Source organism: Cryptomeria japonica, chromosome 11, assembly GCF_030272615.1.
Source record: "Cryptomeria japonica chromosome 11, Sugi_1.0, whole genome shotgun sequence".
NCBI classification, from domain to species: domain Eukaryota; kingdom Viridiplantae; phylum Streptophyta; class Pinopsida; order Cupressales; family Cupressaceae; genus Cryptomeria; species Cryptomeria japonica.
In genome coordinates, this window is record NC_081415.1 from 694,791,370 (window position 1) to 694,798,807 (window position 7,438).

A 7,438-nucleotide genomic window follows, 5' to 3' on the forward strand; every position below is an offset into this window, starting at 1 on the left:
ACTCATTGAATGGAACCAACCTAATCCCATATGTCTTGACCTTTTCCAAAATGATGAGGCAATCATTGACTTTTTAGAACTACAGGATAACATACCAAGTGGGGATCACAAAGCTGGATTCGCCATTGAACTTAATAGCGCAACATACTTTGGGGTGGATGCCAAACCTTTTAGCTACAAAAATATAACAAGAAAACATGGATCTTCCAGTGAAAACCACATTGTGGCACTGCTTGATCTCGCAAAAGTAAAAAGAAAGAGCATATCCAATGGTGAAAACCTCTCTGAGGCACTTGAGGATTAAAGGTTTGACATTCTCCCTTCTAGTACATAGTGGGAATGATCAACAATTCTCATCGAAGAGACAAAAGAATACAACATGGGGACTCCTGAAACTCCTCACCACATACATCTTGCATCTCTTTTAACTCTAGAGGAACAACCCAAGTTTGTAGAGTTCTTCCAGAAGCATCAGATCAACTTTTCATGGTCATATGCAGACATGCATGGGCTTGATCCTGATTTAGTCATGCATCACCTCATCGTAGGAGAAGGAGCCAAACCTGTCAAGCAGAAGCTTCGCAAGATGCATCCTCAAATTATGGTATTAGTCAAAGCAGAACTAAAGAAACTACTAGATGTTGGTTTTATTAGACCAATTGATTATACAAATTGAATATCCAATATTGTGCCTATCAGCAAACCAAATGGGGGCATCTGTATCTGTACTGACTTCAGAGATCTAAACAAAGCATGTCCTAAATATGACTTCCCCCTACCAAACATCGACATAATAGTGGACCTAACAGCAGGACATGCCATGCTTTCACTCATGGATGGCTTTTCAGGATACAATCAAATAAAGATCATACTAGAGGATCAACATAAGACGGCCTTCACATGTCCATGGGGAACATACTGCTGGAATGTAATGCCTTTTGTTCTAAAGAATGCAATAGCAACCTATCAATGAGAAATGACCACCATCTTCCATGATATGATGCATACCATAATGGAAGATTATGTTGATGACTTATTGGCGAAATCACTCACGAGAGAAGGTCATCTAGAAATATTAGAGAAAATCTTTGACAGACTGGAACAATGTCATGTGCGACTGAACCCAAAGAAATGTGTCTTTGGAGTAACCTCCAGGAAACTTCTAGGATACATTGTCTCAAGCAAAGGTATTGAGGTCAATCCAGCAAAAGTCAAGGAAATCATGGACATGTCGCCACCAAAGAACATCAGCCAACTAAGGACACTACAAGGGTAGCTTCAATCCATTCATAGATTCATTGTACAACTCGCAGATAAGTGTCACCCATTTACACACTTATTACACAAGAACATCCACTTTCACTGGGATACCAGATGCCAACAAGCATTCCAAATGCTTAAAGATTATCTCATGAATACGCCATTGCTGATCCCACCAGATCCAAGTAGGCCTTTGTTACTCTCTATATCAGCAACAAGTACATTATTGGGTGTACTATTGGCACAACATAATGCAGAAGAGAAAGAGTGTGTTGTTTACTGCATCTCTCATAAACTGGTTGGCTATGAGCTCAATTACACTCCTATTGAGTGAGCTTGCCTAGAAGTAATCTTGGCACCCACTAAACTGAGGCACTATTTGTTAACACATAAAGTATAGCTAATTGCAAAGATAGATCAACTCAAATACTTACTTAGCAAAGCAGCATTGACAGGCCACCTAGCCAAATGGTTGATGATTCTAAGTGAATTTGACATCAAGTATGTGGACCGTAAAGCTATCAAAGGACAAGTCATTGCAGATCAGTTGGCTGATGCTCCCCTCATAGGCAATCATCCTCTCATTTCCAATTTTTCAGATGAAGAGATATTCATGATCACAACAACACAACCATGGAAACTATACTTTGATGGTTCATACACTAGGCATGGCTCAGGGGTAGGCATTCTGTTTATCACACCTCAAGGTGATAGCATCCTGAAGTCTTATAGGCTCACATTCCCATGCATAAACAACATAGCAGAGTATGAGGCCTTGATCACAAGACTCAGGCTAGCCATACAATGGAAGTTATAGGAACTACAAGTATATGGCGACTCCCAACTAGTCATTCGACAAGCAACAGATGAATATCAGACAAAGGATGACAAGCTCATGTCGTACAAACAAATGGTGGACAAATTAAAGGCATAATTCACTACTATCACCTTTAAGAAGATACCCAGAGATTATAATTGAGCTGCTGATGCTATGGCTGCCATTGAATCTCTCCTAGATCTTCCACATAATTCAACACGCTACGAGTTCTTGGTATAAAAACTTTGGATTCCCGCTTATGATATCCTCGAATCTGAGATAATATGTCACCTTATCAGTTCTGAATCCCCATGGTACGGTGAGTTCTACACTTATCTTCGCGATCAGACACTTCCTCCTAACCAATTGAATAACCAACGTAAAACCTTCATTCGCCAAACTGCTCGATATACCATTATTGTTGAAACCCTATACTGATGCAGTCTTGATGGTACTCTCCTTCGATGTCTAGAAGAGGATGAGATAACAAAGGCCTTGGAATAGGTACATGAAGGAATTTGTGGAACTCATGCAAGCGGTCCGTCACTAGCCAAGAAACTCCTGCGCATTGGATACTATTGGCCATCAATGGAAAAAGACTCCTACTATTTTGTCAGAAAGTGAAAGAAATGCCAAGTTCATGGAGACCTGATACATGCACCAGCATAGGAATTGCAACCCATCACAACACCATGGCCTTTTTGTCAATGGGGCCTTGACCTTGTGGGTAAAATCCATCCATCTTCATCCAATGGCCACAAATTCATTATTACCGCCACCGAATACTTCACAAAGTGGATCGAAGCTGTTCCACTTACCCAAGTCACTGACAAGAAGATCACCTCATTCATCCTTAATTACATCATCTGCCAGTATGGTGTACCCATGTCCATCATCACAGATAACGGTCTTCCTTTCAAAAATATGGATGTTCGTGAGCTCTGTGAGAAGTTCCACATCCAACATCGCTTTTCCATTGCCTATTACCCACAAGGAAATGGTCAGGCCAAAGCATCAAACAAAAACATATTAAGAATCCTCAAGAAGACATTCAATGATGCCGATCGTGATTGGCACATTCAATTTAATCTAGCACTATGGGCATACCGCACTAGCATTCGAACCCCTACAGGGGCAACTCCCTACTCACTAGTCTATGGCACAGAAGCTATCTTACCTATTGAGGTCAAGATACCATCTCTATGGGTTTCCTTGCACAATCTCATTGATGATGAAGCATATAGATTATCACATCTCCAAGATTTAGAGCTACTTGATGAGAAACGACAAGGTGCATACAATCACCTCAAGGCCTATCAGCAGTGCATGAGAAGAAGTTATAATCATCGAGTTAGACCTCGCAAATTCAAGGTAGGTGATCTTGTTCTCTAAGAAAATCCCCATAACCAACCCAACAAAGAACACCAGGGAAAGTTTGAATCAAATTGGCTGGGTCCATATGTTATCACTGCAGTATTTGGGTTTGGGGCATATCAGTTGGCTACTTCAGAAGGAGAACCGCTAGCAGATCCGATCAACAACATACACCTCAAACATTTTTATACATAAACTATACAGAGCATCAGGCTCCCATACATACCAGAAAAACACCAAAAACATTCAGATAAATGTCCTAAAGAAAAAAAAAATCAAAATAGTAAAGAAATATCATGCATCCAAATAGTGAACAACCACTCCGGTGGCACCTTAGGTCAGTGCGATGGTAAAAACCTGGCAAATAGGTGCCACTCGTAAAGGCTATGGCTCCATTATCTTTCAAACTTGTTGTGATCACAATTCATTGCATTCACTCATCCATCCGTCCAAACCATGGCTAGTTATTGATATGCAATCAAGGATAGTACTTCATGCATCTTACATCCTGCTTTTTCATAGTCATATCTAAATTGGGGGAAATGCCTTTAACCTATTTGATGGAAGTGGATTTTGCATTACTTGTGATTCATTAATTCTTCATTCAAAACTATCTCAAAAAAAATCCAAAAACATTGAAAAAACTATCTCACAAAAAAATCCAAAAACATTGGAAAAACTATCTCACAAAAAAATACCAAAAACATTGAAAAACTATCTCACAAAATCCAAAAACACTAAAAAACATAAAAAATCAATCAAAAACATGGCAACACCCTATACATACATTTTTCAAAGTAGAGACCAAACAAAACATTATGAAATATTCCAAACGATGACCACTTATCACATCGACCAAACAATCAACATAAAACACACAAACTGTCTTAGAACAAGGATGCATCCTTCCTCACCAAAACAAAGACAAGATGACATTTTCTTTGACAAGAAAATTTTATTTAAAGCTATCAAATACTTGGTTGATTTTTAGGTTATTCATTCGTTATATATCTCAGGTTCCTACAACATTGTTTGTGTATCTTCTGCGAATTATCCCGATGAAGTATTGGGGCATGTACTAATGGTGTCTACGTGGGAATTTCACTAAGCTACATGATCTTATGCGAAATACAGTCATACATCACTACGGCTTGCTGACTATAGCATATACCTCGACCATATGAGCATGAACCATTATCGAGGGTCCATATTCTTTATTCTTTATATATGTTGTTTGCTTGTAGGTACCATGCTCTATCCTTGGTTCCTATTGCCTCATCCAAACTCAATAATGGATTATCTCTAATTATAGTATGAACTTGTCTTAGGATATGGTCGGCACAAGATCAAGGAGGACGTTCCAAGTCATGCATGAAAGGAGATAATCCTTGTCTATTCCGCAAGCAATACTCAGGTCAACTTGATCCATTATATCAAGTTGCTTGTATTAAATTGCTATATCAAACTTCATGTAAGAACTACTCAAGTCATCTTGAATCACTATGTCAAGATGCTTGTATTTTCTTACAACATTTTAAAGCTCAATCATGAAAATAAAGCACTCTGGATCGTCATTTCATCTCATCTGTTTATATGGCATTCTGTTGCATATCGCCCATCCATTTCCTCATTCCTTATTCATGTACATATATTTGTGTTCAAGTGTGAACAAAATTAATGTGAACAATTATGTGAAAATTGAATTGGTCTTGGATACAATCATGACAGAGTACTCTGATACATCATCAGTGCATCATGCAAAGTCTAAACAACCTTGCATTCATCTATAATGATCATATCATCATCATTACACTTAGTTGCATTTGCATCGAGTGCATTTTATATCATTTAAATTACATATAGTTCATTATCACTTATTAGTCTTATTATATCATTTCATCATTGCATAATCTGATAGTTCTGATACTTAAAGATAAGTACAGATGCCAAGCTAATAAGATGAGGAGGGGGGGGTGAATCATACAAACTTAATCTTCCATAAAAACATCAGATTCAACCTCGGTAACATATGCTTCAGTAATATAACCAAAACTGCTAAACATACAAACTCAAAAGCATATAAACATCATAATACTCATAACACCAAATTTAACGTGGAAACCCAAATAGGGAAAAACCACTATGGGATTTCAGACCCACTAAGAAATATACTCTTCTAGAGTATGCTCGGTTAAAAGCAAATCCTGTTAAAGATTACAAACACATTGCTAGATGTGACCCGGTTAAGGGATTTCCCTCATATTTGTTAGGATCTTCACCTTGTTAAAGGATTTCAAACACTCAATCAGAATGTCACCTTTCTAGAGGGTTTTACAAATAAGACTATTAAGTCCACTCGGTTAAGAGATTTTCTGTCACTTCACAAAATAACAGTAATAAAAATCTATCTGCAACTTCACATCTAAAATGCTAAAGCATATTCTTATTTGCTCAATACAATTTTGGACTTATCTTCTCCATCTGCTGGGCTCTATACTCTATTATTCAAATAGGTCTTCAAGAATCTGTGCTCGGTAATCACTATGTAGCATCCCTGTGCATACACTTGCCTGTATACATTGTTTATCAACAGTTCCTTTTTTATAAACAATAGCTAACTGCTTAATCTCCTTGATCACATTTCCCATGATCAATCATATCCATCAGATCTTCAAACTTTGACCAGGTTCAATGTATACTTCGATCTGAAAATGTTTTACCCTACCTTGGAACTTGCATACATTTCTTGGAACTTGTGCTAGGGTATTGCGGTTCAATCTGAGCTGTGGATCTTCCTGCCAATTTTCCTTTGCCATAGATTCTTTAACAAACTTCATTCACGGCATACCAATCATTTAATCATAGCCAGCTCATCAGCTTCCTTCATTAAATAATGCATGTAATCATTTAATGCATTATGTTATTACTCGGTTGCAACTCGGTAAATACTAAACTTCACTTGGTAGACATTCTGTCTTCATTAATTGATAGCGATAACCTTAGGGTTTACCGACTAGGTTCCTTAGGGTTTACCAACTATGTTCTTTGCTCGGTAACATAGTATAGTATTAACCTTACAATCAATAACATATGTATGATATCAAAACAATCTAAACATCATGATCTCATCATTGTCTAACTCGGTAATAGTTTCCCATTGAATAACTTATTCCTCCCCTTATTCATCATATTCTTTCCGTGTCTTTTACTGACATCTTTATACTCATCAAATCATACTTCTCAAGATATGGCAGCATCATACTAAATTAGAAAATCAATTTCTTGACATCAATGACAAAATAATAATATTAAGATAGTAAAACATCTTTAATTAGTTATATCCATAATCATCAACAACCTTCTCAATATCCTTATTGAAATGCCAACAATCTCTCCTTGCTTGTTATAATGCCAGCATAATCATGACATTTAGATTCATTCATATGATAAAATGTCCTTAATTGTATTAACCATTATTATGCATTTATTTAGTGTCAATTACCAACTCATCATTTATTATCATTTAAACTTATTTACCATACATTTTGTTTAGATTCCCATAGTTGCATACATTTATTTATCTTATCCATTAGTTAAGTGCATTCATTATATTCATTTAGTATATACTTATACTCATTCATTTCATTTCATTTAGGATTTATTACAAATGCATTCGGTATCCTTTTAATTGCATTAAGGTGCAGTTATTCGTTACCCGTGAGTTGCATTATCATTTCACTTCATCATATTTTTCACCATTTAGAATCATAACAAAAACCATTTGTTTCCACATAGGTTCATATACATTATCCATATACATTCATTTAGAAATCATCATTTCAACATTTGTACTTTACATTTGTTACATTATATCATAAACATCATTATCTCATTCTCTCATCAACTTAAAATCCAAAGTACCATCATAATCATCATTTTATTATGCATACATAATCATCATGGCATTACATACATAAAGCATTACAT